Source organism: Lissotriton vulgaris, chromosome 3_2 (genome assembly GCF_964263255.1).
Source record: "Lissotriton vulgaris chromosome 3_2, aLisVul1.2, whole genome shotgun sequence".
In the NCBI taxonomy this organism is placed as follows: Eukaryota; Metazoa; Chordata; class Amphibia; order Caudata; family Salamandridae; genus Lissotriton; species Lissotriton vulgaris.
This window is the reverse complement of record NC_141690.1, coordinates 110,422,060-110,445,625: the sequence shown is the minus strand read 5'-3', so window position 1 is coordinate 110,445,625 and position 23,566 is coordinate 110,422,060. Positions and strand designations below refer to the sequence as shown.

Below are 23,566 nucleotides of genomic sequence, written 5' to 3'. Positions count from 1 at the left end.
TAAGAATAAGTCAATGGGTTGATAAATGCACCTATGAATGCTAAAATGAGTGACCGAGTGCATGTATCATGACTTACTGAATGCTTAAACACATCTTTGATGGAAGAGGCACATTAAAAAGGCAAATCTATTGGCATTGTTAATACTGTTGACTTGGGTCCCATTACCGCCCTCCACCACATCATGCTCCTAATCTCATTCTGACTCAATGCCGTAATTGGAGAGCAATTTATTGTAACCAAATATTTTTATTGTGGAACTTGGTACATTTTCTCAGAATACAGTAAAAATAGAAACCTTTTTGTAAAAACTACGGCTCATAACAGTATATACAAATATGCTACATCATATTCCTAAAGTGACAGAGAAGTGAAAGCTCTACTTTTAGTTGTCCAAACAGAAGGGTAAAGCGTCTTTTATACGCTAACAAACTTTGATTTGACAGAAAAATAAAGATCTTGGCAGACTGAAGCTGATTGCTGTACAATTCAAGTTTCTCTAACAGTACACTAATGTTTCAATACAAGTGTTTGGATGTGTGCAGCCCTTTGTCTTTAAGAATTATGTTACCATGGTCCAGTAATGTATTAAAACATTTGAAAAGAGATTATTGTAAGACTTGCAAAACAATTTACAAAAGCATCTTATCAAGAATAAAACGAGATGCACAATGTACAGAATCATAGCTTGACTTAGTAGGTTTCCTGAAAATGGAAACTATTCTTTTGATTGGTCAGCTGTTATATGTCGCTCTGCTCATTACTGTAGCATCAATTCAATACTGTAGAAAATCTTAAATGTGATTTGATTTGACAATACTGAATGTTGAATACCCTACGTGAAATTAACTGACAGCACATTTTTTTTATTAGTGGCTCAGTTTTGCACTTCATTTGGTAGCAACTTTAAACATAGGAGCTTTTCTTTTCGCATTATGAGCGGAGTACACTTCAAAAACAAACATTGATAACAGAAAGTCAAAAACATCTTAGGTGTCTTTCTAATTTATCAGTTAATTACAATTTCCAGCTTGTACTTATGTCAAACCCCTCTTTAGATGGGAGCGTTTAAGTGGGTGCATTTTATATGTTCAGTATCAAATACTAGAATGATATTAATAAGCCTCCATGTATTGTTTTTTTTCTATTTGAAGGTATACTTCAATGAATGGCACCATATAATTATATCATAGATACTAGGCAGATTTTAATTTCGAATCATTATAGGCTAACCATTTTAATTTTGGATCGCAATGATTGACAAAAAACAGCAAACATTGGAATGAACAAAATTTCCATTATGATGATGACATAACAGGACTGAAAACAGTGTTTATTGTGTGCATTTGTGGAGAGTCATGTCTTGCCATTGCAAACTAATTCATTTTAAATACTGCTGTAACAAAATACATATATATACATCTTATAAAATTTTGTTCATACAAAATATCTACCATTTTTTAAAACACTTAAATATATAACATATCTTCCATTACAAGGTAATCATACAGATGAATGGGTTTTGATGTTCGAATACTTTCAGGTCCCAAAACACTGACCATTACTAGGTAAATGTAGCATATGCCAGTGACAAAATGTAGTCGCTATAGAAGGTGAATGGCTTCTCAAAACAGTTTTCTGAATCAAGACAATACTTTGCTGTGCATTTGAAATTAATAGGAAATGGCTCAGGTCATTAAAAACAAACTTGGTTTCTCAGAGCCTGGTTGTTGACGCCAAACATTTGTTTCACACTGAAAATTGACCTCTGTGGTTACCCTAAAACAAGAATCACAAGGTGAATTTAGAAACAGATATCAAGAATACTGAGTAAAAGAAGGAAATTGGGGTCACAGAGGAAACGAAATGACGGATATAACTTTTACCAAAAATGGTCACAAGCAATTGTCTAGTGCACAGCACACAAGACTGTCGGATAACATCAAGACACACAAACTACCATCACAGAAAGTGAGGAAAATGAAGCATTTTCATTGGTGTGACATGATTATAGATATTGAGATGAGAGGTTTTAAAAAAGAATCATGTTGGTATATGGATGACAATAAAATACTGTGGGACATCATGGTAGCATGTAACATGCGATTCAGGAATTCTTTTAGGCGAGAGGTAGCAGTGTTGGATAGTGCATGGCAGCAATATGAGAGGAAAATAGCAAGTTATTTGCCACAGTGCTGGATATCTATACTACGCCTCCATCATCACCATCCATCTAAAGCATGGGACATTTTGCCCGCAGGTGGGTCAGAAGGACTCTCATAACAGTGAAAACCACCCGGAAGCCATAGCTTATGCATGCCGCTTAGCTGTATCCATGCCTTGATCTCATATACATGCTAGGATCTCCGCGCGCCTGTTCATTTTGTATTATCTACCGTCAGGTCATGTAGATGCAGATATGAGTGTGGGATTTGGGAAATGTATTAATTCAAGGAAAAAAACGAAAAGGATAGTAATGCAGACGGAATTCTAGTGAGCAAATTGTACTTAATCCTGTGTTGGTAGCCCTCTTCCTTTCTGCATTTATATGTTATCCTAAAATTAATACTACTTTGTGTGTGGTCAAATTTGTGTACCTGGATTTCTACCCATATTTTGGGATGTGCTCCTTTAGGCTGCATTGATGATCTTAATCCTAGGAAGAATGACCCCATGGCGGAAGACGAGATCAAAAACAGTTCGGGACAGCAGTAGACAGGTAGGCCAACAGCAGAGACTACAGAACAGTCAAATGACCAGTGGTGTGAGGATAACATATATATGTTTTTTATCCTCCAAAGTAGATTAGGCAATTAGTAGTGTGAAAGATCTAGGAGCCATAATTTTCCCATTGATCTACCGTTTGATTTCATCCACTTAGCAGAGGCCCCATAAATACAATAGAAGCAGAGGAGACCTTTATTTAATTGTAATATTCAGACCAACCACATTTCATCTGAATCTCTTCATCAATCACTTCTCGGAGAGATTACAGGTAAAATCTGCCTTTCGGTAAGTCACTACAGAAAAGATATCGAGGAAAGTGCCCCCGTGGAGGACAGTTGGGCATTGCAGCGCTAGCCCAATGAGGAGCACAGCCAGATGATGAAGCATGCATCCACTGGTGGGAGAGGGCTTAAGATGACTTATTGGATCCAAACCCTTACTATAGATTAATGACAGTGGATCTACTGCACATTCTGCAGAAGCTGGATAATTTGTTTTGGAATCGCTGGAATTTGCCTCTAATAGTACTAATCTGTCTATGGTGACTCAGAGTAATGAGTTCTAAATTGCTTTTAATGCTTCAGGTTTGAGATTTGGAAGGAGATAACAAACATTTAGAACAGATATATTTTGTCTGGTCGAGTATATGATCCTCTTTGTTTGTTGAGTAGCATGATGCAGTGAATGACAAGTTGGGATTGATTGTGCAGCAGTTGTCTGCCCTGAAATCGTGTGTCGGTTGGCCCTTTGAATGGCAAATGTGTTCTACCCAAACCATGTCTTTAATAAGCCAACTATGAGGCAGATGATATTGCATAACAGGTCTTGGGTGCATAGTGTATTTCTACACGATTGGGTGTTGATGAATCCCAGATTTTATTTTGGCTTCACTCTAGGCTTAACTGCAGATTTGTGCTCTTCTTGCTCCCTTTGAGCAAATTAGACAGTATGGCCTGGTTGCAAAAGTGGCAAGAGGCAGTGCACATAGAAGTGAAAGGCTAATGTCTGCTAATGGGGAGGTACTCAATTAGGTATTCAGCAAGGTATGATATGAGGAAGGCTTCATTTCCAATAGACTGTCATAGGTTTGGCCCGAGACTTTAAATTGCTAACCTTTGGTGTACATTGCTGTGACGTAATAGTGAACAGGCTGTGGCATTTCTTGCAATATGTTGCTAGGCTGGAGTGGAATTGCGGTTAGCGGAAAAGGTTTGGCCTGTTTTAAGTATGTAGAGGGTTCCTTCATAGTCAGACAGCTTTTTGTTAATGGCCTATATCTTGACTGTTCAATTAATTGTAACTTTACTGAGGCTACGGAGCTGCTTACAATGTAATTATGTAGCCTTGTTCTAATTCTGATATGTTGGGTGTTGCAAGTTCTTTTGGAGAATGTTGTGCTTCACTAAGAAATAAGATTTTGCAAGACATTTTCCAAAAGGTGAAGAGTAAACTTCAAGCATCCACTGTTGCCTGATGTCTGGTGCAACAAGGATGGGGTATCAGGCTCCAGTGATATGTTTCTTCACTGTCACCTGAATTGCAATGGAGAATCACAACAGCAGCTGTTTCCTGATCCTGGTATGTCTACCACAGGACTTCTGAATCTGGAAAAGGAGAAGAAGCTCCACCACCAAGAAAAGAGGTGTATGGGCTGCATACAAACTGTTCTGGGCCACCTTTTACGCCTTTTTTCTATTTATTTTTTTTAAACTTTGTCTGCTTCACAAGTAACAGACCTGAAAAACCTTTTATAAATAATGCAAAGAATGGTGTGCAGTAATGTGAGCTATTTCCCACAGGCCTAGTAAGCAACTACAATGAGGGACGATGAAGAAAGTTTTGTGCTAACATTATTTGATGTTTTTTTTGGGGGCGAATGCATTCTTTGGAGGCACTTTCAATTCAACCCTGATGGATGGCTAAGTATATAAAGGGTCCAAAACTGGTCATATTTACTGGATGATGCTGGTGGTGGAAAAAGTTTTTGATGTCTAATGTTTGGGTGTAAAACAAAATGTTGGTTAACCATCTGAAAAAGGTGCATAGTTCAGGAGCACACTTTATCACCAAGACCCATATCAGAGCCCACAACACATCTGCACTCAAAAGAGTGAAGTGCTGTATTTTAAGTTACATTTGAAAAACACACCATAGCTCTTTATGCCCTGCACAATCTGCATATAAAAAAAGATCCCAATTATTTTTAAAGATGTTCTCTCCTTCCATACTGATAATTGAAATCTAACATGTGGTGTTGATTTAAATATAGTTGAGTGCAAAATAAGCCATTATATTTGCAAAGGAACTGTTAGACTTTGCATCCTTGGCGTGGTTGCCCCCTAATGTTTTGCCTTCAACCCTCCTACTTTGCTGACTTCGTTTTTGCTGGCCTCTGGACTCTGTGCACTTTACCACTACTAACCAGGACTGTGGTGCTTGTGCTCTCTCCTTAAAGCATGGTAGAATTGGCTTACACCAAATTGGCATATTTAATTTACTTGCAATTCCCTCATGAAGTGGTACTACATTTACCCAGGGCCTGTAAAATTAAATGCTTTCAGTGGGCCTGCAGCATTGATTGTGCCACTCACTTAAGTAGCCCTTTCAAACATGTCTCAGACCTGCCATTGCTGTCTGTATGTGCAGTTTTAATCTGTCATTTGGCCCTGGAAAAATAAACCTTTTGCCAGGCCCAAAGCTTACTGTTTAATACATATGTCACATCTAGGATGTAGTGTATTTAAAAAGTTGTACCTGTACTTTTATGTTGCACATGTCCTAGTAGAGGAAAACTATTACATTCATTTTTCACTACTGCAAGGCCTACCTCTCTCATAGGATAACATTAGAGTCACCTTACTATATTTAATAAACTAACTTCCAAAAGGGCACAGGTAAAGTGTTCGTGTTTGGTGTCTTTGGAATTGTAATGAAACAGCCTCTCTTATGGTAAAGTTGGATTTTAAATTCCAATGTTGAAAATGCCATGTTTATTTTTAAGGCATGAGCGGTGTTGGACTACCTTTTGCTTCACTTCCTGGTTCGTTTTGCCTAAGTACATTTTTGAACAAGAGCTAGTTATTGCGTAAACCACGTTCTTTGTTGTGCAATTGGAGAATTCATTATGTCTTCATTGCACTTGGCCGTCCATGTAAGTGGAACCTTCAATTGTGGAGCTGCAGACCGTGCAATTGCCACATTTGCGATGACCTTCTACAGGTTTCAAATTCATGTTAAAGTGTCAATTGCTATTTCTGCTGTGTATAATTATTTTCAAACAAAGGACTGGTCTAAGAATGATCAATCTCATTACTGATTCAGTTTGAAGAAAAAAAAATTGTTATGTCAAAATACGATTATATTTTTTTGTTATGTTCGCAATTTAACAGAATTGATATGTAAGCTACAAATAAATAAAAAAGTTTGCTCTTCAAAGGCAGGTGGTAATAAGTCTTAAAAGTATTTAAGTGATTCATGAAGAAAATGTGGTATGAATCACAAGGGCTAGTGAAAATTAGGTTATTGGTCCTTTTCTTGTTTTGTCAGTAATTATTATACTGTTTAGTCAGTATACTATTAAGGCAACTAGGCATTATGTAAGGTATACATTGTAAAGAGGCCCATTCTAGTTTGTTGTTAAGAGCCCAACCCCTTTCTTATATATGTTTAGAAAATTGCATTTTCCTGACTTAGCCATGTTGTGCCTACAGCCTGTCTCTGGGTCACATGACTAGGTGTAGCTGACAGTTGGGCTTTGTGCATTCCTCCTAGACAGCCACACACAATAGAGAGCGTAGGTGTGCCTGCATAGGCTATCACTGGGAGGATAGTAGGGCGGTGCTGGGCACAGCTCTGCTTACACTTGAATAGATTGGGTCCTGTCTCCACACAAAGGGCTGCATATCTCCTATAGTTAGTTTGGAGCCAGGACAGGGGAGGCAGGGAACCTGTGCAATTCAAGGACAAACCTCTAGTAGCTTCTCCAGTGCAAAGAAGGCACCAGGTATAAATACTGGATCTCAGACACAAACTATTTAGTACACATCTGGACCAGTGGAGACTGTCAGCAAGAAGGACTACTGGGTCACTAAAAGGACTGCCATTCCGTTGGACTGTTGGCCTGCTGGACTACTGCCTTGCTGGATAGCTAGCATGCTGCCCTCCTGCCTGGGTCAGAGGGACTGAACCTGCACCTGAACCCAGGACTCCCAGAGTGACTGCAAGGGCTAGTTTGCTGGGCTCCTGTTCAGAGCCACAGGTGCATAAGATGCTTCCAACCACCTGAACCAGATACTAGATTCAGCTAGAGCAAGCCCCTGAGCCCCAAGTGGGACCTAAAGGTTTTGGGCTCTTTGTATGTCCTCAGAGTGGCTGAATTGAAGTTTTTGGGTTCTTTTTGACAACAAACAGGTCAGTTGGTGCTGAAACCTTGTCACTCGCATAGCCTGCCAACGTGAAGTTTTGTCAACTCATGTTCGTGCTACAGTATAAGCCGCTTTCGGGGAGCACCACTTCGAAGCTCCAGCCTCCCATCGCCCGACGCCAACAGGATCTTCGCGCAACAGCAATGAGTGCCTGCAATGGCAGGACTACTCTTCGCGCTACATAGATGGCCGTCCATGCTTCTCTACTCGTCATGACCCCCTTCATCACAAACTCGAGTCTTTGAGCTGGACTGAGAAGGTAATTTTTCAGCCGGACTAACCTGCTCCCTGTATCTGACCCGCATTCCATTACAGTCGGCGTGATCTTGTGACTTTCTCCCAGTCTTGCACAACCAGATAATCACCTTTGCCGATTTGGGCTTTTTGGCACTATTTTCATTTAAATCTTTAAAATTGCACAACTCTGGTTCTACTCATTAAATTATTGTCATTTTGGAATTTTTCTCTATGTTTCTAAATTGGTGTGGGACTTATCTTGTGTTGTGTTTTCACTTTAATACTGTTTGAAGTGCTGCATAAATACTCTAGAAGTTGCTCTAAGTTAAGTCGGACTGCTCTGTTCCAAGCTACCAGATGTATGAACACACATTATTTGGGGTTTGCTTGTGCCTCACCCTGCCAAAGATTGTGGTTACTGCTTGAGTAGGGTTTCACCCACTCTCAACCAGTAACCCAATGTATCACATTCTTGATGAGTGGTGAGGAGTAGGACTTGTGTGTGTGCAGTGATATACAGTGATTTTGTGTTACACTGAAAATCCCAGATAAATAATTTGAGACCAATTCGAGTTTTAAATTCTCCTTGATTGACCTTTTTGCTTTTTTCAAATGTATCCTTATCCTACCTCACTGTTGTGCTTGCGACTACACCTGCAGAAATGGAATTTGAGCTCCTCAATCTGGAGAGCTAGACAGTGGCTGAGCTCAAGGAGTTTTGTAAGGAGATGCTGCTGTCTGCCAAAATGAGCACCACTAAGGTGGAGCTCCAAAAGGGTCTGAGGGTATGGGCAGGGGCCAGTCACAACAGATGCCCAGGATGGAGAGGATGATGTGAAGAAGCCAGAGCAGGGTCTCAATACCAGCTCTGGGATACAGCAGTTAGCTGAGGAGGATGACTTGAACCCTGAGTTGGAACTCCCTGCCACAGCAGAGAGCAGCATGTCCTCTCTAGGCCAGTCCCCAGAGGGGACGGCAGACAGGAAGGCAGAGAGGGAGTTTAGGCTACAGATGTCCCCGTTGAAAATTGAATCAGAGCAAAATAAAGGCTAAAAGGGTCATGGAGGGAAAGAAACAGGCCATAAGGGAAAAGACCATGACCACTGGCCATGGATGCAGAGGAGAGGAGCATGGCTCAAAAGAGGAGCCTCAGTAGGTTGGACCTAAGGACTAGGCAAGCAGAGTCCAGCAATATTGGTGGCAGTGTACATACAGAACCCTCTTGAGACAAGATGATCCACATTCCTATGGGTGTGGTGCCTGACTATGTTGTGGGAGACAACATGGACAAGTGATTTCAAACTTATAAGGTAGTTTTACGTTTTACTGACGCATAAGTTCTATAAGGAGAATTGGGTGTATAGCCTAAGGTAGCATATCCCTAATCTGGGAAGGGGCACCCTACAGACCCTAGAGGAAAAAACACAGGATGAGGTAACCCTTGTCAAGGAAAATGGCCTCATCCCTCAGATGTACAGGTAGAAGGTAAGAGACTGTCAGAAGCTCAACCATCAGTCCTGGTGGATTGTGTGGATTAGTTTTGCAAAGAACGGGATGGCTTGATGAAGAGCAGTGAAGTACAGGAATACCAGACCCTGCACAATTTGATTGCTAGAGAGCCCATGTTCTGTCTTTGTTTTGCAGATCTGTGCCAACACCTTATTGATCATATGCTTACTTACCCCAGGGAGCTTGCTAAGGCGGCGGACCACTGGCTCAGCTCCAGGGTCCACCAGAAGGTATCTGGGAGCGTTCACTACAAGTGTAGGCAGGGTTTCCACCAGAAGGAGGTGGGAATACAAACATAAAAACAAGGAGTTCTCTAAAGCTCCCCAAACTAATTCTAAGGGTTAGGACTCCCAGTCCCCGCCTGAGCAGAAAAATAAGTGGTTCCATGATAATAAGCCCTCAGGAGAGGCACCCCACTGAAGTGCTATGAGTGCCAGCAGGTTGGCCACTACAAGGAAGATGGCAAGTGTCCTAAGAGGGCAAAGCCCTCCACTGGTGGGCAGACACTGGGGCTGGCTAGTGTAGCACTTGAGGAGGAGAGTACTCCAGATAGTATAGGAGACAGTGTAGAGGTTACCCTAGTGTCCCTGGGTGATGGAGAAGTGGTGCAAAGAGTTCACATGCCTAATAATACTAAGAAACACAGACAGTGTGCCACTATCAATGGGCAGTGGGTGGAGGCTCTGAGAGACACTGGAGTCAGCATGACAACTGTCAGATGTCATCTGGTGACCTCAGAGCAGGTTGTCCCTCATGCTTTACATAAGGTTATTTTAGCTGGCAATCTTAAACGTCACTATCCACTATCCAGTGGCCCTAGTTCCCTTTTGAGTGAGGGGTTGTCTCAGGTTCTTTGAGGGTAGCTGTGAGTCTATCCATGCTTATGGATAGTCTGCTTGGCAATGACCTAGAACACAACATCTGGAAAGAGGTGGAGCTCAGGTCCAATCTGGAGATTTTAGGGTTGAGTGAGTGGGTGTGCCCAACCATACGGTCCATGGCCACCCAAGAGGATAGTCAGGAAGACCTGGAGGATTGGCCCAGGTTACTGATAAAAAGAGGAAGAGCAAGGGGCACGGGAAACCCCATCCTGAAACTACCACAGTCTGGGAGGAGGCTGAGTCTTAGGTCAACTCCGCACAGCCAACAAGGGAGGACCCTGCCACCCTAGGAAACCTACATGAACTGACCAACTGGCAGAAATAAAGGGGTGCCGCCAGGTTAGGAATTTCTGCAAGGCTCAGATTGAGTGCCTACTCTGGTGAGCCTAAATTGCAGGTTGAGGCCCTAGCAGCTGGCATCGCCTCTGGTGATCACCTGATCTATTGGGAGAATGGTCTCCTATTTAGCAAGCCTAAAGCTCCTGACTCTGGCACAACCCGTGGGTTTGCGGTTCCCCAGTGCTCCAGGGCCGTCCTAGTGAAGATGGCTCAAGTTGGTCCCCTGGAAGGCCATCTAGGGCAGGACAAGACCTTTGAAAGGCTTGACATCCACTTTTATTTGCCCTGGATGAGAATATCCTCAGATGCTTTCTGTGGGTTATGCCCTCCCTGTCAGGCCAGTGGCAAGTAAGAAGGGAAGAACAGGGCTCCGCTGCAGCTATTCCCTGTCATTGGCACACCCTTTGAAAGGGTGGGCATCAAAATTGTTGGGCCTCTTGTTGGGCAAATTGTTTATCCAGGTCCTGGTGGACCATGCCACCCGGTACCCAGAGGCTGTACCTCTGAGGTCAGTGCCTGCATTTGCAGTGGCCAGGGCACTAATTGAGATTTTTACTCGTGAGGGATTTCCCAAGGAGATAAAATCTGACAATGGTACCATCTTCATGTCTGCATACATGAAGTCCAAGTGGAAGGAGTATGGATTGGCCTATAAGTTCTACATTCCCTACCATCCTCAAACCAATGAGCTGTTGAGAGGTTCGACAAGACCAGTAAAGGGCATGATCAGGGCCTATTAGAGTTGTTACGGCTAAAGTGAGACGTCTTATTGCCTGCATACAGTGAGTTACCGCAGAAGTGGCCAGGTTTCAGCCCTTTTGCACTTTTGTAAAGGCACCGTGTGACAGGACCTCTCAGCCTGGTGGAGGGTTGGAAGTAAGCTTCCACGAAGGCCCGTCAGGAGTGGACAGCTACATGAAACCAGCCAGGCGGTCATGAAATGGTGGTATAACCAGAAGGCCACTCTGGTCGAGTATCAACCTGGCCATAAAGAGTAGGTGATGGAGCCTGTGGAGCCCAGATTCCTACAAGACGTTGGTCTGGGCACTATGAGGTGAAAGAGAGAAAGAGGTAACCATGCTCTTGGCCACAGATGATGGAGTGGAACAGGAGAGTGAACCTCTCCCCAACTTCCTTTCTTCCAAGCAGCATGATAGGTCAGTGGAGGGTGTTAACATTTCCCCTACCCTGACGGAGGAACTGCTGCCAGTTGCTGGGGAAGTTTGCCTCTCTCTTCTCCCTTAACCAAGTACTCACTAAATAGTGAACCTATTATATTGATACTGAGGACTGTATGTAAAGAGTAAAATCTACAGGCATTCTGATAAAGTGACAGCCAGCATAAGGGAGGAAGCCTCCAAAACTCTGGAGCTACTGTTAATTGAGCCCTCAAACAGCTCTTGATCCTGCCTAGTGGTGTTGGTCCCCAAGACTGCCCTTCCAAGAATACCCAGAACATAGGTTCTGGATGCATTACAGGGGGCTCAATGCGGTCACCAAGACTGATGCACTCACCATCCCCGAAGCAAATTCGTTCATAGATCGGTTGGGAGCTGCCAAGTTCCTCACCAAGTTTGCTTTAATATCTGGGTGCTGGCAGATTGCCTTGTCCAAAGGGGCCAAAGAGAGGTCCATGTTCTGTACCCCAGAAGGACACTTCCATATCTTGGTAATGCCCTTTGGATTGAATAACACTCCTGCCACCTTCCAGAGGTCACCCGGGTCTTGGATGGATTGGAAAACTTCTTTGTCGCCTATTTAGACGACACTGCGGTCTTCAGTTCTAGCTGAGAGGAACACCTGTGCCACCTCATGCAAGTGTTTCAGGCTCTGCAGAAGACAGGCCTGACTATCAAGGCCTAATTGGGACTCCAAGTGGGAGGAGGCAAGGTGCAGGTCCTCCAAGCCAAAATCCAAAACATTCTTTCTTGTGAACCCCCAAGACTCAGACAGAGGTGAGAGCCTTCCTGGGCCTCATCGGATAATACAGCAGATTCATCAAGGGGTATGGCACCATTGTTGCTCTCTTGACAGAGCTGACTCCTCAGAAGAACAGAACATGCCATGCTCTATAAAGGTTTTTTGCCTTAGTGATAAGAACTCCAAGGGATTGGGTAGTTCGCCACACTTTTGGCTCAGGGGAACAAATGCTAGACCTGGCATCCTTGGTGTGGTTCTTCCTCTAAGTTTTTGCCGTTAACACTCCTGTTTTGCTGTCTTCATTTTTGTTGGATTTGGGATGCTGCACACTTTACTACTGCTAACCATTGCTTAGGTGCGTGTGCTCTCCCCTTAAACCAGAGGTCTTCAAACTTTTTGATGCTGAGACCCCTCTGTCAAAATCTTTTCGGCATAAGGACCCCTTCCTGACAAAGATTTCTAGAACTGGATGCTCCTCATCATTGATAACTATCAACAACCATAAACGCCTCCAATTCCCACAACAAATCATTTTTACAGTGGGAAAATAATATTAAACAGTGTTTAGCATAGCAAACGTCAGTGAGCATGGGGGTGTGGTCAAAGGTGTGGCCACAGGTGTGGCTAAAAACAATGGGCCTCATTTATGAAGAATTGGCGTAGGGCAGCCCCGCAAGTCTTGCTGCGCTGCCCTATGCCAATGTGAAAGGGCTTGAATGCACCTTACTATTAATTATGGTACATTCCTGCCCTTTCCCCCTGCGTTGGCGCACATATTGTTGTCCTGTGCAAACATAGGCAGGATTGTTTTTGTGCAGGAAGGGGCACCTTCCTGCACAAAAACAATCCAGAGAGGGGTTTTCCTCTTTCTAGATTTGTTGCAAAATATAGCACACATGTTAAGTGCAACTAATGGGGAGAAATTAAAAATTTCTCCCCGTTATGCCTGCTGTGTGGAGGCATAAGGTTTTGGCGCTGCTCCAGGTTTACATGGCTTTGTATATCTGGGGCATCGTCAAAATCCACTGGAGTTGCGTGGGAACGCCCACGGCAATGCCCATGGAATGCCTACCTGACGCAGAGTAAGGCAACGCAGCAACATGCGCTGCTTTGTCTTACTCCATATCTATGAGGCCATGCAAAGCCACGCTGGGTGACTTTGCGTCACCACATAGATATAATTAAGACGCTTACGCAGCCGGAGCTTCATAAAGTGATGCTCCAGAGGCACAAACATCTCATAAATAAGCCCCCAAATATTTTGTTCGTTTTTTAGAACTTTAACAATTAGGTAGCTGCATATAAAATAATGGATAGCTTAAATTAAAAATACATTTGAAAAAGATGTTACTCAGTGGGAAACGCACTGTAGTACGTTATGAAACCTCTATTAGTTAATGCACTGCAGAGGTCTGTGTCTGTAACCAGAGCGCCACAGATTTACATTTGGTTAGTGCAGTGGAGAATAGTGATTTGTGTAATTTTTTGTGTTTGAGGTCACAGCCTGTGACAGAAAGCACTGTGAACGCGCATGTCATTTTTTGAATAATATTTTAGGATAAAATGGAGCTTACAAAATGTAGATTTTAGTAATACCAGTACATAAGTAATGCAATTTGTGGGTTTTTTCATACCTGTCCTTTTAACCCTCCTCAGGGGTACTAAGCGCTGTGTAAATGCAGTTACAATTAAAAGCACGACTTCACAGCCCAGGTATTAACTCTTCCTACTACCAATGAAAAAAGCCCAAATCTTTGCAATCACAATGCTTGAAGTGATTACCGCTCACAAGCACCCTTTTACATTTGCAGATTCACTCATAGCTGCATTTGCATTTCATTCAGCCAAGCCTGGCGTGAAGGATTGCTTTACCTGTCTGCCCAGCCTCTTTTTTTCACAGCACAGGAGACTCCATTAACTGCAGCAATTAACTTCAGCAGAAGCATTTTACCGATCAGAATGACGCACCAGACGGTTCTCTTTTTCCAAAAGGAAAAGCACATTTTGAATTCGTGACGTGAGGCCTGGAAATGTGCGACCCCCTTTCCATGACCCCAGGGCCCCCCTGTGGGTCACGCCCCACAGATTGAAGCTTCTGCCTTAAACCATGATAGAATTGGAATACTACACGTACCCATGGCTTGTAAATTAAATGCTACTAGTGGGCATGAAGCACTGTTTATGCCACCTACTTAAGTAGTCCTTTCAAACATGTCTCAGGTCTGTCATTGCAGCCTTTGAGTGCAGTTTTGAACTGCCATTTCGACCTTGCAAAATAAACATTTTGCCTGGTCAAACCTTCCTTTTTATTACATATAATCACCTCTAGGGTAGGCCATGGGCAAGGTACATTGTATTTAAAAAGTTGGACATGTACTTTTATTTGTATATGTCCTGGTAGGGGAAAACTCTTGCTTTCGTTTTTCATGACTGCAAGGCCTACCTCTCCCATAATAATGTGTAACTTTCAAATTTGAATAGGGAACCAGCTCATGATTGGTGTCTTTGGAATTGTAATGAAAAATCCTCCCTTATGGTAAAGTTAAATTTTAAATTACAATCTTGAAAATATCACTTATAGAAAGTTGCCATTTAGTGCATGCAGCTTGTCTCCGAGACACATGACTGGGTGCAACTGACAGTTAGGGATTTTGTATTTCTCCTAGACAGCCACACATAATAAAGAGCTTAGGTGTGCCAAAAAAATACCACAATGGTGTCAAATCCTTTAACTTAACCGAGGACACATACAGATTTATTTGGAAAGTTTCTGCCACTGCAAAGCCAGATTGGAAAGGGGCGACCACTCGGTCCCCCCGAACGTATGGCAGAGTGCCTCGATCCCCCCGGGAAGCCATTTTGGGCGGGAGGCGCGTCTCGGCTGGTATGCCCGAAGTGGCGTAGCCGGGGCGCGCTTTTTCCCGCCCTAGAGTGGGCTGGCCTAGACACTGACGCGGCCGGCCACGCCCTCGGGGCAGGCAGGGGCGGGTTTACGCCCGCCCTGAAGATGGATAAAAAGGGACGCAAGACCAGAAGACATCCTCTTGTTCCTGTGCTCTGAAGCTGCACCTCCTCGCTGCCCGTGAGCTCGAGACGGAACGAAGAGCCAATTTTGAGCGTTTTAATCGTTCTTGTTTGTTTTACAGTTACTTTGTTGGAGAATGCCGAAGAAGGTGGGAAAACGCATGACTACTGAACAGATGCTGCGTGTTCTCATGAAGGAGATGTCCGAACTAAAGAAGCGGGTGGATAAGAACGAGGAAGGGGGACCAAAACGTCCTTTGGCGGGAGCAGCCCCGGGAGGGAAAAACAAGAGGCCCAGGAGGGGAGCAGCGGGAGAAGACATCCCGGGTCCCAGTGCCCCGCTCGAGGCACCAACTCCCGTGCCGGAGGAGGGGAATCCGATTCCCGTTGTGGTCACCCCCGTGTCCGAGGATGATATGCCGCCCGAGCTGGCAGCACAATTGGCAGCGTGGTTGGGTAAAGGTAACGAGGGCGCCACGGCTGTCGACGCGCAGGCGCTGATAAAGCAATTGCGTGAGAAACGGGAAGCAGCCAAGGTGTCCGTGCCGGCTGCAGTAGTGGGCAAGACACCAGGGACGATTGCGACCACAGAGGCAGCGTCAGGTGCAGGTAAGCGGCCATTGCCGATTGCGAGGGATGAGTCAACACCCTCTCGGAGAGAAAAGTTGGGTCAACATGTTCCTTTGGCAATTAAGGAAAAGATTTGGGCGGGGGAGTATGTGAACATTTTCTCATTGCTTGTTGATCATTATGAGGTAGAGCATGTTAAGAGTCAGAAGGATCTCATGCATCCGAGTGTTTGGCGCGCAAAAATGGCCGCCTTTAAAGTGAATGAGAATATTGGCAATTGGGGCAATGCTTGGGGCATTTTTACGTCAATCTTGGGGGAACGTAGGCCTGAGTTGCTTTCCGAGTTTCCAATTTATCAATCACGAATCATGGGGTACTCGACATCGCACCAGGGTAACCATTGGTTCTGTTACGATAATCTTTTCAGAAAGGCAAAAGAGCATAATAAAAGTTTAACCTGGGATTGTTATGATTCTTTGACTTGGGATAAAATGAAGGAGACAGGAATGTTAAAAATGCCGTTGGTAGGAAGTAATGTTGGCGAATCCTCCCGGCAATATGCGGGGACGCCCTTTCGATCAGGTACGGGTGCCGACGATTACTCGAAACCTGCCGGCAATACTGGGAAAAGGGGTTTCTGCTTTAATTTCAACAGAGGTAAATGTACTAGACCCCAGGGATCGTGTAAATTCAAACATGAATGTAGTGGTTGCGGGTCGCCCCATCCTGAGTCCTCGTGCAGAGCCAGAACGGGTGATAATGGGGGGAGAGGAGGCGCCAAACAGGTCTAACGTAGTCCGAGGGGCGTCTTTACCAACCCCGATTGATACCCTGGCGATGATTCCCTGGCTCAGTGAATACCCGGATCGTACTTCTGCTGGGGTGCTGCGGAACGGTTTTTCGTATGGTTTCCGCATCCCGGTAGGGGACTTTCAGGGTGTGGAGAAGTGCAAAAATCAACTTTCCGTCCTGCAGCATACGCCCGTAGTACAGGATAAGATCCGTAAAGAGGTTGCACGAGGTCGGGTCGCCGGCCCGTTTAGTGTACCCCCGGTTCAGAATTTTGTTTGTTCTCCCTTAGGGGTAGTCCCCAAGAAAGACCCAGGTGAGTTCCGACTGATTCATAATTTGTCAGCTCCACGAGGTCTTTCTGTAAATGATGCAATCGATCCAGAAGTGTGTTCGGTGCGGTACGCATCCTTCGATGAGGCCGTAGCCATTTTGAATCGCCTGGGGCCCGGGGCGCTGATGGCGAAGTCAGATATCGAGTCAGCGTTCCGATTGCTCCCGGTACACCCAGACGACCAGCGTCTCCTGGGATTCATGTTTCAGGGTTGTTATTACATGGATAGGTGTATGCCAATGGGGTGCTCTATATCCTGTGCCTATTTCGAGAAATTCAGTAGTTTTCTACAATGGGTCTTCACAAAGAAAACGGGTTTCCAATATGTAATGCACTACCTTGATGATTTTCTGTTTCTTGGGGCAGCCGGGGATCTTGAATGTGGCCGGGCCTTGGCCGAATTTTGTGTGTTAATGAAACAGTTTGGTGTGCCATTGGCGCCGAGTAAAACAGTGGGTCCTACGACTTGCCTCGAGTTTCTGGGGATCGAGTTGGACTCCAGTGAGGGTTGTTTCCGTTTGCCAGCTGACAAAGTGTTGAAGTTCAGGGCTGCACTGCAAGTGTGTATAAATGCATCGAAAGTTACGCTGCAACAATTACAGCAGTTGGTGGGACAGTTGAATTTTGCCCTGAGGGTAATACCAATGGCCCGCCCCTTTTCCCGTTCAATTGCCCAAGCGATGGTCGGCCTAAAAGAGGGCCATCATCGCACGAGACTATCGGCTGAGGTCCGCCAGGACATGCGTATTTGGTTAGCATTTCTGGCAGACTTCAATGGTCGAGTCGTCTGGAATAAACCAGCCGTGTCCTCTGAAGAGCTGGGGCTATGGACAGATTCTGCAGGAAGCATAGGTTTTGGCGCCATCTTCGGCACAAAATGGTCGGCACAAAAATGGCCGACATGGTGGCATGAGAATGGTCTGACGAGTAATATTGCTTTCCTGGAATTGTTTCCCATCTTGGTGGCCTTGAGAACATGGCCCGATGGGTTCAAAGATCACTCTGTCATATTTTGGTCTGACAATATGACCGTGGTCGAGTGTATCAATAGTCAGGCAGCACGTTGTAAATTGATTTTAAGACTGCTCAAGGAAATTGTTTTACTGTGTATGCAATTGAACGTGCTATTCAGAGCAAAGCATGTCCCAGGGGTGATGAATCAGGCGGCTGACGCACTGTCTCGTTTTCAAATGCAGGCTTTCTCGGGTTTCCTCCCCTCAGCGGACCCAGAGCCGGCACCCTTTCCCGAAGCTCTCTGGTCTCTCGGTGCCCCGAACTTCGTCACCTCGTGGGAGAGAGTCTAGCACCAAGGACGAGGAAGGCATACGAAGGGGCGTTTCGGGCCTATTTAGCCTTTTTGGGGACTGATAGAGAGGGGCTTTGGGGCCACGAGGAATGGGTGGTGCATTTTCTGATGTCCTTGCGTAGGGCTGGGAAGTCGGTGGCTACGGCCCAGAGGCATCGTGCTGCCATTTCCTTTGTTGCCAGGGCTCATAATATCCAGGACCCGACAGCGTCTTTCGTGGTACAGAAAGCGCTGCGAGGGTGGCAACGCCTTGAGGGTCGCAGAGTAGACGAGAGGCGCCCGATAGGTTTGGATAGGTTGGCCCAGTTGTTGGCCACACTCCCTGCCACATGCTCATCTCAGTTTGAGACGGCATTGTTCCGAGCCGCTTTTACGCTTGCATTTCACGGGGCAATGAGGGTGAGCGAACTGGTAGCAAGGAACAAACTGGATGTGGCGGGGGGTTTGTGCCAGGAACACGTTCAGATCAGGGGAGAGACGATGACTGTCTCCTTTGTCAGGTCCAAGACCGATCAAGATGGGATGGGTGACTGCATAATCATACGCAGGATTCCCGGGTCCTCCATGTGTCCGGTAAAGTGTTTAGAGGACTACCTAGCACGAAGGGTGGCATCATGGGGGGGAACGTTGTTGAGACACGCGGACGCCACCCCACTGACGAAATTTCAGTTTCAGCGGGTGCTTGCGATGTCAATTGCCGCTGCGGGCTTGAACCCGGGCAAATTTGGGACCCATTCCTTTCGTATAGGGGCTGCTACAGAAGCTACAGCCAGGGGTCTTAATGTAGAACAAGTGAAACGAGTGGGGCGTTGGTTCTCTAATTGTTATAAGAGATATGTGCGGTTGCACATGTTGTGAAGCTGTCATAATGTACTCACGCTTCTTGTTTTTCTTTGGTTTTCAGTTGCGCAAGCCTACGAGGCGGGGCGGACTATGCAGTCGACCCAACACCGGGCCAGCGGTCAGACATCACCGACTGTGAAAAAGGAGGTGTGGGTCGTGGGCCACTCATACGTGAGGCGCGCCGCAGACGTATTCAAAGCAGGTGACATGATTCACGTAGCTGGGGAATACGGGTACAGGGTGTCCTTCTACGGAAGAGGCGGTCTCTGTATTGACCAGTTTCAAACATTTTTCGAGGGTTTGTTAGGGCGGACGAGGTCACCGCCGTCTATAGTTATAGTACATGTAGGGGGCAATGATTTGGTCACCACCGGTAGACGACTTCTCCTGGAGGCAATGCTTTCCACTGTAAGTTGGTTGGCGAGGAGAGTTCCGGGGTGCACAATTGCGTGGTCCCATTTGATTCCACGAAAGGTGTGGCGGGGGGCTATTTCTATTCCTGCTTTGAATCATTCTGTTAGAAAGCTTAACAACAAAATGAGTAGGTTGTTCCGTTCCAGGACATTGCATTCTATTTCTCATGGTTGTATTAATGATGACAGTATGTATTTGGGGGATGGTGTGCATTTGTCTCGGGTGGGGAATGAGTTACTCATAGGAGACTTCTTAGCATGGTTGAAAACGTTGAAACATGACCTTTAGGTAGGAGTTTTGTGGGGGGGTCCGGATAGCCGGTCAACTATCCGGCCTGTGGCGGTAAGGTCATGATCGGTGAGCACTAATTGGAAGATCCCTATGAGTGGGCGTCACCCAACACGGATGGGAGCGCTTGGGAGAGGTGGCCTTTGGCCCCTCAACGGGGAGGCGGTCCCTTCTAAGGATGGGTCGCCGAAAGAAAAGGAAAGGCGGTCAAGGCCCCTTCCTGTGTAGGAGGGGTTACAGCCCCCTCCTGGGGAATTTCCCGGGGCCAGTGACATCTGCGACGGCAGATGCGGTAAGTTGTGTGGGGTTGGGGGGAGGTCTACGATACCTTCTAGATACCTCACACGAGTCTCGAACGACCTTTAACTGGCGTCGAGTTTATAGGTGCCCCCGTCAAGTCAAGGGAAATTGGTAGTAGTTGCACTTGAGTACGCCTCAGTGCTGTCGCCCCTCCCAAGTGGGGGGGGTATGTCTGGTTAGGGATCTTGACACCGGTTACGACCTTGCCGTTGGCCCTTAAACGTTAGGATGTACAATTTCAATATTTCAAGAAAATGTTTTGTAGGATGTTAGTTCGGCTAGGAGAACCTCTGTATTAGAGAATCTGTTAAGGTTAGCCAAACATCGCAATGTGGTAATGAAATTGTACATTAATATGAAACTGTTTAATGTTTTTTAAATTTTGTTTTAATAAATACGGCCGGGAGGGTCACTCCCTCCCACTTCCAAAAACGTCAAGAACTGTTTCCGGTTTCCCTCCTTTGGGGATTGTGTTGAGAGGGGGTGGCGGGTATCTCAGCCATATGGAAAGGGGCGACCACTCGGTCCCCCCGAACGTATGGCAGAGTGCCTCGATCCCCCCGGGAAGCCATTTTGGGCGGGAGGCGCGTCTCGGCTGGTATGCCCGAAGTGGCGTAGCCGGGGCGCGCTTTTTCCCGCCCTAGAGTGGGCTGGCCTAGACACTGACGCGGCCGGCCACGCCCTCGGGGCAGGCAGGGGCGGGTTTACGCCCGCCCTGAAGATGGATAAAAAGGGACGCAAGACCAGAAGACATCCTCTTGTTCCTGTGCTCTGAAGCTGCACCTCCTCGCTGCCCGTGAGCTCGAGACGGAACGAAGAGCCAATTTTGACCCACCCACCAGCCCCTGAAGACAGCCAGTTGTTTTAATAAAATTGATCGATAATTCTATTTCGTTTACAGGTTGTGTTAGTATCGTGTTGATGTTGAATGTGTAATAAAGATTGGTCTAATTTTGTAAGTTTGGTGATTAAAGAAATTCGGATTTAACGTCCATTTATAAATGTGCTTTTCGGTCATAGTGGCCAATGTTTTGTTTTAGTTTAGGTAGCATTTGTCGTATTTATTTTTTGGTCGGGCGGTAAGGTCATGATCGGTGAGCACTAATTGGAAGATCCCTATGAGTGGGCGTCACCCAACACGGATGGGAGCGCTCGGGAGAGGTGGCCTTTGGCCCCTCAACGGGGAGGCGGTCCCTTCTAAGGATGGGTCGCCGAAAGAAAAGGAAAGGCGGTCAAGGCCCCTTCCTGTGTAGGAGGGGTTACAGCCCCCTCCTGGGGAATTTCCCGGGGCCAGTGACATCTGCGACGGCAGATGCGGTAAGTTGTGTGGGGTTGGGGGGAGGTCTACGATACCTTCTAGATACCTCACACGAGTCTCGAACGACCTTTAACTGGCGTCGAGTTTATAGGTGCCCCCGTCAAGTCAAGGTAAATTGGTAGTAGTTGCACTTGAGTACGCCTCAGTGCTGTCGCCCCTCCCAAGTGGGGGGGGTATGTCTGGTTAGGGATCTTGACACCGGTTACGACCTTGCCGTTGGCCCTTAAACGTTAGGATGTACAATTTCAATATTTCAAGAAAATGTTTTGTAGGATGTTAGTTCGGCTAGGAGAACCTCTGTATTAGAGAATCTGTTAAGGTTAGCCAAACATCGCAATGTGGTAATGAAATTGTACATTAATATGAAACTGTTTAATGTTTTTTAAATTTTGTTTTAATAAATACGGCCGGGAGGGTCACTCCCTCCCACTTCCAAAAACTTCAAGAACTGTTTCCGGTTTCCCTCCTTTGGGGATTGTGTTGAGAGGGGGTGGCGGGTATCTCAGCCATAATGCTCATTATCTGTGAGAGGAACCCTTTTGGCCTTGTCAACTTATATGATTTGAAACATTATCCACTGAGTGATATTAGTGATAGAGGGTGGCCATCCTCAATGATAAAAAAAACTGTGACTGAGACCTAACTCACTGCAGTGGCTGATGCTGAATCTCACAGCTGTTTCTCAGGTTAGGTTAATGGCCTCTTGATTTATAGTAACTGTTAAACAACATTACGAAGGAGGAATTGGTGACGACCCAGTACAATTTTCCATTTATTAAAGGTTGGCACAGATTAGTAACTAAAACGTCCCACAGAAAGAGCAAGAAAAAGCCAAATGTTTTTATAGTGGCTCTATTGGCAGATGTAGAAGGCAATCTTCCAAGCTAAAGACTATAAATCAAAGAAAGACATGTGCTCAAAGGGTGCTTTGACAAACCGGTAAAGTTAATATGAAGTTTTCACTATGAATGCAATGTTTATGCAAGAAGGATCATTTGGGGAGTTCAATAAAGTTCTTTTTTGCATAGCTTGATTGGATACGGAAAATGTATTTCCGTGCCTCTACAAAATAAACTTTATAGGAATGAACTTGAACGTCTGTTTTATCTCAATGTGTATATTAAACATACCACCAAAAGGTTCAATGAGGGAGTGCATCGTTGTCCATTTAGCAGAATGAAAAAAACACTAAGGGCCATATGTATCATAGTTCCGTTTTGCGATTCCTAAATTGCAATTTTTAAGGAATCGCTATTTAGGAATCGCAAAATGGTATGTATGAAGAAATTCGCTTTTAATTAGCGATTCCTTAATCTTCCTTAGTTGCGAATTCGCATTTTGCGAATTCGCAATTAAGGAATAATTTCCAATGCATTCCTATGGACCAGGAGGCCCATAGGAATGATTTCCAAATAATTCTCAAATTGCGAATTCGCAATTTGCTAATCGCAATTTGAGAATTATTGCAAGGGTGCAGGGGTGACTCAAGGACACCCTGCTGCACCCCTGTAAATTACATGTGTGTGTGCATATGGCGCACATACATGCCCACAATCAAAAATACAAATGAGTGTTTTTTGAACAGAAATCGCAATTTACCACCAACTGGAAGTTGGTGGTAAATTGCGATTCCTTAAGCTGAATTCACAACAGTAAAATGCTTCATACATAGCATTTAAGGAATCGCAAAATGGCGATTCCTTAAATGCTATGGCAAATTAAGGAATCGCAAGTATTTGCGATTCCTTAAAATGCGATTGTTTGATACATTTCAATTCAAGCTAATTAGCCTTTTGCGATTCGCAAAGGCCGAAATTCGGCGAATTTCGGCCTTTGCGAATCAAAAAAGGCGTGATACATATGTCCCTAAACTATCTATTCTTGCAGTGAGATTTTCTTGGCGATCCTGAAGCTGTTTATACAGGAAAGGAACGTCCGTACACAACACGTAATAATGTATTCTGTCACACAAAGGTTGTTCCTCCATTATCTGGTGCTCCAACTAGGCAATCCGTTTTGTCATGGTTGTATATCTGAACGCAGTGGAACAATGCTGTATGTTTTTATTACATGAAATGCCATATAAAAGCGTCTCTAGAATGTCACTTTTTAGGCAATATATATTTGGGAAAATATACTGTAAACTGTGCCTTATCTTTTAATGCTTTCTTGATCAGAACTTGCCTATCTGAAAGCCCCCATTTGAATATCTGCTCTCACCTTACTGAGGTAGCTTGGTTGAAATGAAATCAGTGCAGTTTTAGACACTCAAACATGTACTGTGAATGAAACAAATAAATAAAATAAGCTACAGGGCCCTTCCTCTTGTCTGCATTCCTGGACC

General features: G+C 45.1%; 1 protein-coding gene across 11 annotated transcripts in view; it reads right to left on the bottom strand.

The window, feature by feature from the left end:
- Window positions 1–228: 228 nt before the first annotated feature.
- Window positions 229–23,566, bottom strand: part of PROM1 (prominin 1) — a 630,080-nt gene continuing 606,742 nt past the window's right edge. For all 11 annotated transcript variants that reach the window (XM_086964065.1, XM_086964059.1, XM_086964066.1 and 8 more), the window contains one exon: window positions 229–1,778. The gene's annotated coding sequence lies outside the window, so the exon portion shown is untranslated. The remainder of the gene's footprint in view (window positions 1,779–23,566) is intronic.